Source organism: Nicotiana tomentosiformis, chromosome 4 (genome assembly GCF_000390325.3).
Source record: "Nicotiana tomentosiformis chromosome 4, ASM39032v3, whole genome shotgun sequence".
Lineage (NCBI taxonomy): Eukaryota > Viridiplantae > Streptophyta > Magnoliopsida > Solanales > Solanaceae > Nicotiana > Nicotiana tomentosiformis.
In genome coordinates this window covers 2,753,881-2,767,531 of record NC_090815.1, presented here as the reverse complement: position 1 = coordinate 2,767,531, position 13,651 = coordinate 2,753,881, and the positions used below count along the sequence as shown (strand labels likewise).

Below are 13,651 nucleotides of genomic sequence, written 5' to 3'. Positions count from 1 at the left end.
AGAAAAGGTCAAACAAATTTAAAGTATATATCTCAGATCAATGATGAAGAATATAACAAGATAAAATAATTTAATAAATGCGCAACAATGATCTACACAATTTAAAAATATAATCTTTCACATTTAGCCCGTGTACACACTCGTCACCTCGTGTATACGACTTTCAACATATTTTAATAATCACATTAATATCAATTCTAGGGGAAATTTCTCCCACACAAGGTTAGACATGTCACTTACCTCGACTTGCTCCAATTTAACCAACTAATATATTTTTTCCTCGATTTTTTGATTCCGGTCGACTCGTATCTAGTCATAAATAATTCGATACAGTCAACAAAAATTATAGAATTAATTCTATAGGAAAATACTATATTTTTCAATAAAAATTCGAAATTAACTAAAAAATGGCCAGTGGGGCCCACGTCTCGGAATCCGACGAAAGTTACGAAATATGAATGCTCATTCAACCACGAGTCTAATCATACCAAAATGACTAAATTCCCATAATAGTTCGATCCTCAAATCCTCAAATCTATCCAAGAGGGTTTTCGAATTTTTTCCAACTTAAATCACCAATTAATTGTTAAAAACAGTGATAGATTTGGGTAATCTAACAAAGATTGAGTTAAGAACACTTACCCCAACGTTTTCTCTGAAAATCTCTCAAAAATCGCCACAATCCGAGCTCCAAATCTTTAAAAATGGAAAATGGGACTTAAATATTATGTCCAGTGGTTTCTTCTTCGCGAACGCGATCCTTGTATCGCGTTCGCGAAGCACAAAAATGTGCTTCCTAACTTTCCTCTTCGCGAACGCGAAGCTTTGCTAACTCAGACCTTCGCGAACGCGTCCCTTATCTCGCGAATGCGTAGAACAAAAGACTGGGGTTCCCAGCTTCTTCGCTCTCCTTCGCGAACGCGACGCCACTCAAGCATTCGCGATGCACACATAGACTATACCTTCGCGTTTGCGTCCTCCCCTTCGCGAATGCGAAGAACAAAACCTCACACTCAGAAAACACTCTTTGCGAACGCGTCCTACTCCTTGCGTTCACGATGCTTCCACTGACCACACCTTCGCGAACGCGAGATCTTCTTTGCGAACGCGAAGAACAATCTTCTGCAACAAAAACCAGAAAAATCTGCTACTTCTCTAAGTCCAAAAATGACCCGTTGAGCATACGAAACACACCCGAGGCCCCCGAGACTTCAACCAAACATACCAACAAGTCTTAAAACACCATACGAATTTAGTCGAATCTTCAAATCACATCCAACAACACTAAAAACACGAATCACACATAGATTCAAGCCTAATGAACTTTGAAACTTTCAATTTCTACAAACATCACCAGAACCTATCAAATCAAGTCTGATTGACCTAAACTTTTGTACGCAAGTCATAAATGACATAACGGAGCTATAAAAATTTTCAGAACCGGATTTCGACCCCGATATCAAAAAGTCAACCCCTCGGTCAAACTTTCCAAAAATTTAACTTTTGGCATTTCAAGCCTAATTCCACTACGGACTTCCAAATAAAATTTTGATCACGCTCCTAACTCCAAAATCACCCCGGAGCTGTTGGAATCATCAAAATTCTATTCTGGGGGTCGTTTGCACACAATTCGACATCCGGTCACTATTTGAACCTAAACTTTTAATTTTTTATCAAAATTCTATATCTCGGGCTAGGGACCTCGGAATTTATTTTCGGGCATACGCCCAAGTTTCAATTCATGATACGGACCTACCGAAACTGTCAAAACATTGATTCGAGCCCGTTTGCTCAAAACGTTGACCAAAGTCAATTCAGTTGAGTTTTAAAGCTCTAATTCATATTTTAATCCATTTTTCACATAAAAACTTTCCAAAAAATTTTACGGACTGCGCACGCAAGTCGAGGAATGATAAATAGTGCTTTTCGAGATTTTAGAACACAGAATTAATTATTAAATTTAAAGATAACATTTTGAGTCATCACACTTTCAATGTAAGAATCATGGAAAATGAGGGTTCAATTTTCAATACATAGAACCCAAAATCTCATATGATTTCTTCTAATGATATGTCTAAGCTTTAATGGGCGTAATTATCTAATATCTTCATTGGTGGTCGAGTGGTAACAAGTGCCAACAAGTGATATAGCAGATACCATATGAAATAGTTAAAGTGCATGAAAACAAGTTGGTGGAAGGCATCAAATATAAGGTGAAATAGCCGAGATACACACAAATTAATCAGAACATTACTATTTTAAAATAAATGTGAAACTAGCTCCTCCTCCTCATCTGGGACCGACTAAATTCGGAATCATGCCGGGAGTCCCACATTGAGGGGTAAAGCGCTCCCTAACAAAGACGATTTCATACCCATGATTCAAACGCGAGACATCTGGTTAAGGATAAAGGAATATTTATCACTCCACCAAAACCGTTGGGGATAACGTTTATTGTTCATTGTTGATGATAATCCATCACTATATGAAAGCAGTCTTTTACGGCTTTTAGGTCTTACTTTGAGGAAAGTAGGGGTGACAATTTGAGCCCAAACTCATCCAACCCGCCCAGAGATTAATGAGTTGGGTTACAACATTTTAGCTCATGGGCTGAGCCCAAGTTAACCCATTATTTATTGTAGCTCATTTTGACCCATGAAGTAGCTCAAATATAACCCATGAAGCTCACCCCAAAACAAAGGGATCTCAACCCAACTTATCTAAAAATTTGCATTTTTAATTTTCTGTACCACTCACCCACCCAAACCCTTCTCGAATTTTTTTTTTACTTTTTTTTGTATTTTCAATTTTCTATTTTCGTTTTTTCCGTTTTTTCTACACCACCCACCCACCCCACTCGCAGAATATTTTTCAACTTACACATTTTAAATACTAATTTGTTATTTAAGAAAATATATTTTGATTCTTAACCACCCACCCACTCAACCCTTACCCCTACCCCCACCCCACCCGCAAAATATTTTTCAACTTACACATTTTAAATACTAATTTGTTATTTAAGAAAATATATTTTGATTCTCAAAATACTAATAATATTTATTTATATTTTATACATAGGTGTATAAAAGGTAAAATGCTTTGTTTATGCAAAGTGAGCATGGTTCTAAAACATGGGTCAAGTTGGACGGGTTGGGCTATGACCCATTGTTTAGCCCCATCTTGACCCAGCGCATCTTGGCCCAAGTAAACTTTGGGTTGGGTTGGGCAATGACCCATTTATTGACCTAACCCATCTTAACCCGCCCAAATTTAACCCAACCCGCCCATTTGCCACCCAAGAGGAAAGTGCAATCTTTAACAATAGATAATTTACCAAGAAAAAGTCCACAATATAACACTTGGCTTTATTTACCTTAAATTGGTCTTATCAAACGAGAAAAGAGAACTTCATATCAACTCTTTTTCTGATTAACCTCTCACTTTTTCTTTTAGTGGAAATATCATGTTACATTTACTAACTAAATTACATTTTGCAAGCTTTTTAACCGATAAAAATCTATTTTAGACACTTAATCCGCATTGCATAATTGAAGCAAAATGACAAGGTGCAGGGTATATTATTATTTCTTTTATAACAGTAATGTCCTGATCAGTTTGTGTATTTCTCGAACATTTTCCCTTTCGTACTTATTATTTTCTATCAACACATGGATCGAGCATCCTCGCCCACCAATATTTACAAAGATCAAGGTAGTACATGTATATGTCAAGATGTTGTTGGCCATATATATTACCTAACTCTATATTTCATAGGTTCAAAGGGCTAATTAGCATCGACTAGTAACATTTGTTGTTGCCTCAATCATTACATATATACATTTTCTTGGCTTGTAATAGGCATAAACCCCACATATAATGATAAATCTTCTGCGTTTTCTTCACTAATAACATTAGGTTAGAGAAGAATAGAGATTTGTCTAATTATAACTTTGAGTAGAATCCATTCATTCAAAGTGATTAATTCAAATTCTATTCTACACATCTAAACCATCCCTTTGTAATTATAACATAACTTTAGGAGAGAAACAAATCAAGAAAATACAAGATCGGATAAAAACACTTACACGCACTTGATATTAGCAATAAAAAAATTAATTTGGTATAAACACCGACTTGATATATGTAATAAGTGCTTTCTGGAATATCTATTGATCTTGATGAACACAAAAATTTCTCCATTAATTAATAATAAAATAATAAGTAATTTCTTTTCACAACCATGAACCTAACTATAAGCTAGCACTCTCTTTGGTATCCTTTCTTGGTTTAATGTATAAACATATACAACTATACATGATTTACTCAAATTAGACGATAGATAATGTAAGTATTAGTAGTTGTTTCTATAGTTTTGTCACGACCCAAAATCCTAACCTATCGTGATGACGCCTATCTCAATACTAGGCCAGCCGACAACATCAATAACCATGATTTCCTTTAAGTTTAAAAACATAATGTTTAAATACAATACCAAAAAATAAATCTCGCAAATTCCGATACAAACACTCCCAAAATCTGGTGTCGCTCAGTACATGAACATCTATATATTACAAGTCTGGAAATCACGATCTAATAATAATCTGAGACCAAATACAATAAACAAGAGGATAGGGAAGGAGAAATAAGGGTTGCAAAACATGGCAGCTACCTCTGAATCTCCGAAAAATCAACTGTGTGAAAGAATCAATAACTACTGTGTCCGGGATCACCTGGATCTGCACACGAAGTGCAGGGTGTAGTATGAGTACAACCAACTCAGCAAGTAACAATAATAAATAAATAACTGAAAGTAGTGACGAGCTTCACAGCTAAGTCCAAATACAGTACTTTCCAACATAAAAAGGTAGGCATACTTTCAAGTTCAACATTTTAAACTCCACTGCAATTTCATTTCAAATTTTACTGAAACAGAAATAATGTCTTTCAGGATTTTCCAAAACAGTGATATATATAGGCAGAATAGCCTCTTAGATATTTGTACTTGTTTCGGTTTGTCATCCCGGTCCCTATAATCTACAAAGTTTCATCCAGACACTTTAACTTGAATAAAATCTATATTTTAAACCCCTCCGACCATTGACCAAACATATGTGGCAACAAAATGGTTGAGTTGGACAATACGAGTGTAGTTCACGCGGACAACATGCGTGAATATGACATTTTGAATAAGAAATAATTAAAATAAGAATAAAAAATAAAATAAAATAAAATATGTAAAAAAAGCAAAAAGCAAAAAGCAAAAAGCAAAATTCCTCACACCCCACCCCATTTTTCTTTTTCCTATTAGATTCTTCCCCCACCCCTCCCCTTTTTGTTTTCTTGTTTTCCATGTACGCTTCTTCTTCTTCCCCAAGCAAAAAATAAAAGATTGTTGTTTTTCTTGATTTAATTACCGCCTTCAAATGCAAATCATTGTTTGCACTTTTTCACTCTTTCCCTTTCTTCCCCCTTTTCATCCCCTTCTGTGTTACTACTAAATTCAATCAAAATTCGATTTTATTTCTCTATGTATATATATAACATAGATTTGGATAATCACACCTTAAATTTCCCTCCTCGAATTCCCCAAACCCCAATTTCTAGTTTTTGTTCCCTCTGTAATTGTAATCAAAACTCGATTTTGTTTCTCTCTTTGTATATAATACTATAGATTGGGGCATACACAAGCGAGAGCAGGCACCGGGTAATTGGAGATGAGAAAGAAATCACCGACGAGAATTTCCGGTGGTCGGAGGTAGTCTTTGGCGGAGGTTGTTGAAAGTGGCGGTAGAGAGGTGGGGTTAGTGGTGTTGCTCTAACGGCAATGATACCGAACAACGACTAAAAAGCTCAACAAGTCTCCGAAGTTAGCTTCATTGAACATCGCCGGCTATATAAGAGTCAATATCAGCGAAAATTCCTGCCAAAGTTCCGAATCTAAAACCCATATGATAGTAGAAACATAAAATAAGAAGACAATGGGGTAAGGATAAGATGAAACGGGAAAAACATCGATCGGAATAGATGATTTTTATGTTTGAATTTTATTTTTATTTTTATTTTTGATTTTAATTATTTTTAATATACCATGTGACATGGCATCTACACATTGTTATTTTTTGACGTGGCAACCAACGTGGAGGAGATTGTATTACACGCACTGAGAGCCTCCTGTCATAAGCGTTTATTATATACGGTTTGAAGGAGTGTAAGTGTTCAATTGACAAATTGTTAAGTTTGGGGACCAGCATGACAAAGTGGCACAAGTATAGGTGTTATTTAGGCCATTTTGCCATGTATATATGACAGTTGAAAATACAGCAATAATGGAATCAATGCATCCTCTCAGAGTAACAGTCACTCAGTCCTCCTATTCACTCCAACGTCACGGTCACCCTTTCCTCTCAGTCACTCATTTCTTTCAATCACTCAGCACTCGGCACTCGCACTCAGTAGACCCGCGCTCACTGGGGTATGTGTACAGACACCGGAGGGGCTCCTTTAACCCAAGCGCTATAACAAGCCAATCATGGCATAATCAATGAAACATGCTGCGGCGTGCAGCTCGATCCCATAAATATCCTCACAATTAGGCCCTCGACATCACTCAGTCATCAACCTCTCCAGTCTCTCGGGCTCTCAGAAATCATGATAAGCAGCCCAGCAACAATGATATGATGCATCAATAATGAATAAGAGAGACTGAGATAACAATGTGCAAATAAAACTGTGATTGAGTGCAAAACGGTAATTTAGCAGATAATTCAACAAGTACATGACCTCTATGGGTCCCAACAGTGTAAACATATGATTTAAACATGATTTATAGATCAATTTCTCTGATACGTGAAAAAATGTACTGATATCAACAAATTATTCAACTACACAGTTCCATGGAATTGACAAGTCACAATTCCTAAGGTGCACGCTCACACGCCCGTCACCTAGCATGTGCGTCACCTCAAAACCAATCACATAACACATAATCCAGGGTTTCATATCCTCAGGACCAAATTTAGAACTGTTACTTACCTCAAACCGTGTAATTCTTTATTCTGTTATGCCTTTGCCTCGTGAATTGGCCTCCAAACGCTTCGAATCTAGCCATAAATAATCCGATTCAGTCAATAAAAATTATTGGAATTAATTCCATAAGAAAATACTAATTTTTCAACAAAATCCGAAATTTAACTCAAATCGCCTGTGGGGCCCATGTCTCGGAACCCGACAAAAGTTACAAAATTCGAAAGCCCATTCAACCACGAGTCTAACCATACCAATTTTACCAAAATTCGACCTCAACTCGACCTCCGAATCCTCATATTTTATTATCAAATCTCTAGGTTCAAATCCCCGATTTACACCTCAAAATATGTAATCTAGTCGGATTATTCGATGTTAATTCAATATTATGGAGTAGAAATGATCACAAGTGACTTACCTCAAGATTTCCCGTGAATTCTCGCTCAAAAATTGCCTCACCCACTTTGGAAATGCCTAAAATGACAAAATTTCTCGGACCCTTCTGTTTTGTACACTGCCCAGTGCTTTCGCACTTGTGGCTCACTAAGCCGCTTCTGCGGTTCCCTCTTATGCGGCTAATCACGCTTCTACGGAACATAGTCCGCATCTGCGGACACGCTTCTGCGAGGAGCTGCCCACTTCTGCGAAGCTGCCTCACCAAGCGCCCTTGCGCTTCTGCGATCAAACGCCCGCAGGTGCGGGGTCGCTTCTGCGGCTACCTGCCGCTTTTGCGATCGAAGCCCCAGCTACGCCTGGACGCATCTGCGATGGAAGTCTCGCTTCTGCGAGCTCGCACCTGTGATCGAATTTTCGCAGGTGCAATTGCATCAGATGGCAGAAACTTTCAGATTTTCTTCTAAGTCCGAATTCGATCCGTTAACCATCTGAAACTCACCCGAGGCCCCCGGGACCTCAACCAAATATAACAACAAGTCCTAAAGCATCATACAAACTTAGTCGAGCCTTCAAATCACCCCAAACAACGCTAAAACTACGAATCATACCCCAATTCAAGCCTAATGAACTTTGAAACTTCCAATTTCTACAAACGACGCCGGAACCTATCAAATCACATCCGATACACCTCAAATTTTACACACAAGTCATAAATGACATAACGGACCTATTCAAATTTCCATAATCAGATTCCGACCCCGATATCAAAATATCAACTCCCCAGTCAAACTTCCCAAAAATTCAACTTTTGCCATTTCAAGCCAAATTCCACCACGGACTTTCAAATAATTTTTCGGATACACTCCTAAGTCCAAAATTACCATACGGAGGTATTGGAATCATCAGAATTCAAATCCGAGGTCGTTTACACATTAGTCAACATCCGGTCAATTTTTTTAATTTACGTTTTTAATTATGAGACTAAGTGTCTCATTTCACTCCGAAATCCTTTCGGACCCTAACTAACTAAGCCGGTAATTCATAAAATAACTGTAAAGTATAACTTGAGCAGTAAATAGGGGAATGGAGTTATAATACTCAAAACGACCGGCCGGGTCATTACAAGTTTGAACCCATGACCTTACGTAAATACGTAATGTCTTGTGCATCGAGCTGCAATACTCATCTTTTAACTTCAATAAAGTCACAAAAATATTAACAGATCTTTTTATCTGCCTAAACTTTGGAGGTTAAACTTATTGGATATCTCAAAAAAGAGATACTCCCTACGTTCCAATTTATGTGAACCTATTTGATTGGGCACGAAGTTTAAGAAAAAATGAAGACTTTCGAAATTTGTGGTCCTAAACAATTCAAAAATGGGCCCAGAGTATTTGTGTGGTTATAAAAGTTTCTCATTAAGGGTAGAATTATAAGTTTAAACAAAATTATTTCCAAATTTAAAAATAGGTCATTCTTTTTGGAACGGATCAAAAATGAAATAGGTTCACATAAACTGGAACAGAGGTAGTAGTAAATATTCTATGAATTAATCAAAATGCATGTAAGTTAGATGCCATGATAGTGAAAATCTATATTCAACATACATAAAAACTAAAAGGAATAAATAAATAAAAAAGCATGCATATATGGCCATGCAATATACATAAGTTACACAACATACAACATTTCATATACCTAATTAAACACACTATAATCAAAATGAAGTACTCAAAAACATCACATATTATAATTTTTCCTTTTTATGTTCTTTAATTTCCATATCTTTTTTTTTCCTTTTAATTTCTTCTATTTTTTTCTTTCATATCCTAAGTAGAAAAGAAGTGGAGTCTTGGCGTAACTGGTAAAGTTACTGTCATATGACCAGGACTCTGGTCACGGGTTCAAGTCGTGAAAATAGCCTCTTGCAGAAATGCAGGGTAAGGCTGCGTACAATAGACTCTTGTGGTCCGGCACTTCCCCGGACCCTACGCATAGCAGGAGTTTAGTCCACTGGGCTGCCCCTTTATATCCTAAGTAGAAAAATACTAAGTTCACGACCTCCATTACCATCGGGATTCATCATATAAAAAGCTTCCTAGTCACGACTCCCCACAACTCGTTCAAATTTAGAGCCCATTTGGATTGACTTATTTTAAGTGTGTTTTTTAGCCAAACTAGCTTTTAAGTCATTTGTAGTATTTGGATAAAGTTAAAAAAGTGATTTTAAGCACTTGTTTTTAAGCTAAAATGACAAAAATAAGTCAAAAACCAAAAACTAAAATTCTTAACTTATGGCTTTTGGCTTAAAAGTCACTTAAAAAACAAGCCAATCCAAACGGGCGCTCTCATATACAACAACTCACTTTCCGCCGCACTAATTTGCCGGCCGTCGTCCACCACCGGAATCACTCCGGCACCAACGGGCACGCTCTGCACGTTGCCAAGCACGTGCCAATCCGAATCCGTACACGCGCGTGAAAGCGCGTGTCCACACTTCCTCCCATTACAGTACATAGTCCACACGGGTTCCTGAAAAAGTTCCACGCGCCGCCCTCTGCGGAGGCGCCACCATTTTCTCGCATTCTAACGCTATCCTTACGAGCCCAGATGACATCTCCTTCACTAAACAAGAAGTGGAAATTGCGAGCTCGATTAAAAGCACCGGTTCTGATTTCGGATGGTCTTGAACGGAGAAGCTGACGTGTCCTCACCGATGACCAAATAGGGTTCCGGTGACTTTCCGGCCAAGAGATGACGTAATAGAAAATTGGGTCGGGAGATTAAGCCACTTGCATGCAGGATGTATAGTGGGAAATGAGATAATACTGATTAGTGACTTAATTAGAGCTGAAACTCCAATTCTTGATTTGGTTATTGGATTAATATTTGTTGATGACGTGGAACTTCCATTTTTTGGAACAAGAGATTTATCTGAAAAACTCTCATTTGGATCATGGTTTATAGAAGTTGATCTTGGATAAGTGGAAGGAATTATTTTCTTGGAATTTTTGCAGCTACTTGTTCTTGAAAGAGCACCAAAAGGTTGTTGTTGTCTCATTGTATTAACCACAAAAATGGACAAAATTGAAATTTTCTATAGGTTTGTAGGTATTGAAAAGGGAAATTTGATGCAATAACGAAGAACCAAGAATATAGTAGAAAGCTTGTTTTCTACTACGACTCCAAAATAATATCAAGTCTCAAGAAACCAAGAAATGTTTTTTTGAGGTATTTTGGCTACTAAAAAAGAGATTTTTGTGGGCATCTAGTTTAGCTAATAATCAAAAGCCAAGGTTTTAGTACAAAAAAAAAAAAAAAAAAAAAAGTTGCCCAGAACCCATTTATGGTTCTTTTGGACAAGTGTGACGAAAATGTGTGTTTAAAAAAAAGAGTAATATTTTTATATATAGCTCTCTTTTAAAGAGCGCTATGCTTTAACAGAGTTTTGGCCGTTAAAGTATAGCGCTCTTTAAAAGAAGCGATATATATATATATATATATATATATATATATATATATATATATATATATATATATATATATATATAGAACGCTCTTTTAAACCGCGCTATATACATAGCGCGGTATATAACCGCGCTATACCTATTTTGTGGGCCCACCAATAAGTCTCCTACGTTTAACTGACATAACAATAATTCAAATGGGTATAACACTCTTTAAAAGAGCGCTATACCTAAAACAATTCAGTCCACCGAGTTAGGCATTGCCTTATTTAAAGGCGTTAGGATTTTACAAAAATTCATTCAAAAATATTCCTAACTCTCGTTCAAAGTTTTCTTCTTGTTAAATTCTCAAGCATTTTTTCATAAAGACTGAATAGCGAAAAGTAAAGGTTTCATTATATTGGGAGGGTGAGGTTGTGGTGGCGAATAACTCTGTGAGCTATAGTTTATCTCCACAGTGTCATGTTAAGTTGCCACTTACAATGGAGTACGATAGATTGGTATCGTTTTTATGTAATAAAATAAGTATGAGGAAACGTTCGGTGAACCTTAAAGTAACCGGAAGATATCCGTATTCCGTCACTCCACAAGGGGTTGCTTGTTACGCTGAGTTTAACATCGACGATGATGAAACTTTGAGGGATTATTTTAGGACTCCGGATGAATACCGGGAATTTTTTGTGATAAAAATGTTAGAAATGTACGTCAAGGTCGAAGACGTTCGCAATAATGAGGTTGCGCATAGTAGGGATAACCCTCAGTCATCGGTTGGTTATTCTGGAGCAGTTTTTGCCGGACAGGTTCCGGATGAAAGAGTTTGCCCTGATTTAAACTTATCACTACGGGCGAATGAGGAGCGAGGAAATAATTTCTCTCCTACTTTACATAATCTACAAGACGAGTGGTAAATTTTAATTTTTCTTAGTGTTACAATGTATATTTTTGTTGTATTGAATTTGTATTAACACTCATATATTCCACAGGGGGTACCAGCCAGATATGACTTTTACAAGTTATGAACCCACACCCAGTTGGAATATGCGTAGTTCTGGTGTGTTGGATCATGGTGGTCCATCTAGGAGTCATCACCAACATGATAATGTCCATCAAGGAATGTCAATACGTTACGACTTGTAAGTGAAGTGAAACAGCTATATGGAAAGTATCTATTAATTTCAGTAGCTTATTATTTTGTTGTTTGTGCAGTGAAAACGAGCAAGTTGAACTACATGTCCTCACTCAATTGCCCGAAGACGACATATTAAATCGGGATCTGGCAGATGCACAGAGTGAGGAAGAAAATAGTGATTATGACAACAATGCCGATGATTCTGGAGACGACACACCCTTCCCTCGTGAGGATGGTGACGAGGAGGAAGAGAATGAAGGACCTGATTTGACGAGGGAGTATGCTCCACCCCCGTTAGACCAAGAGTGTACGAGTCCCAAGTGCCGTTTCATTCAAGGAAGATTCCCTACCTTGATAACTTGCCAAGTATGCCAGATGTGGATGCTCTCACAAGGGATTTTGATGAAATTCGAACAACAATGTGAGATGATTCTAGACCAACGGTGCTGGCAAAGGGCATGCTTTTTCCTAATAAAGTGCGCCTAAGCAGGGCGACGAAAATGTACAGCGTAAAAGAGTATCGTGAGATGACGGTATGGGAGTCAAGTCCAGATGTATACAAGGTTGTTTGTTGTAGATGGTTTACGGGTTGTCATTAGATGCTGCGTGCCAGCAAGAAGAACACATGTCTGTGGAAAGTGGGTAAATATATTCCCACTCACAGATGTGAAATGAACACATTCAATGGGAATCACTACAACTTGGATATTGACTTAATTTCTCTTGTCCTTATTCCACACCTTGAAGCGTCCATAAGGTATAAAATCAAAGAGTGCATTACATCAGTCCACCAGGAATATGGTCATACCATTACCAAAAGAAAGGCATTTTTCGGGCGCAAACGTGCATTTGAAATTATTTATAGTAACTGGGATAAGTCATTTGCAGCTCTACCCAAGTACATAGCCGCACTGCAACACTTTAACCCCGGGACAGTTGTTGAATGGAAGCTTGAGCATAGTCTGGGAAAATCAGAATATATATTCAATTACGTGTTCTGGGCATTTAAACCAGCAATTGATGGTTTTTCGCATTGCCAGCCGGTAATATCCATAGACGACACTCATGTATATGAAAAGTATGATATCAAGTTATTGATAGCCGTTGCAGTAGATGCTAATGGACAAATATTTCCTCTAGCGTTTGCTATTTTTGCCAATGAAAGCCAAGAGGCGTGGACGCTATTTTTGAACCATTTGAAAGAGCACGTTGTCAAACAGTGTTCCGGTATTTGTCTAATATCTTATCGGCATGGTGGTATCTTAAGTTCTGTAGAGAACTTGCCTGCATGGCAAGAACCTTATGCCTACCACTGTTACTGTGTGAGGCACTTTAAGGCCAATTTCCAGAAGACACATCCCAACAAGGATCTGCATGATTTGATGTGGATGGCAGCAACAGACCACCAAGAGCATAAATTTCGGAGGCACATGGAATCTATCAGGCAGGAAGACGAGAGAGCCTATCATTGGTTGATGCGACATGAGCTTCAGAAATGGACTTTGCATGCGGATGGTGGAAGAAGATGGAGAATTCTGACTACAAATGTGTCAGAGTCTTTCAATGGGTTATTGAAGTCGGCAAGAGGATTGCCTGTCACTGCCATTGTGCGGATGTCATTCAAGCAGCTGGCGGA

General features: G+C 37.7%; 1 pseudogene; it reads right to left on the bottom strand.

Moving 5' to 3' along the window:
• Positions 1-9,444: 9,444 nt before the first annotated feature.
• Positions 9,445-10,674, bottom strand: LOC104109031 (protein MIZU-KUSSEI 1-like; annotated as a pseudogene).
• Between the last annotated feature and the right edge of the window lie 2,977 nt (positions 10,675-13,651).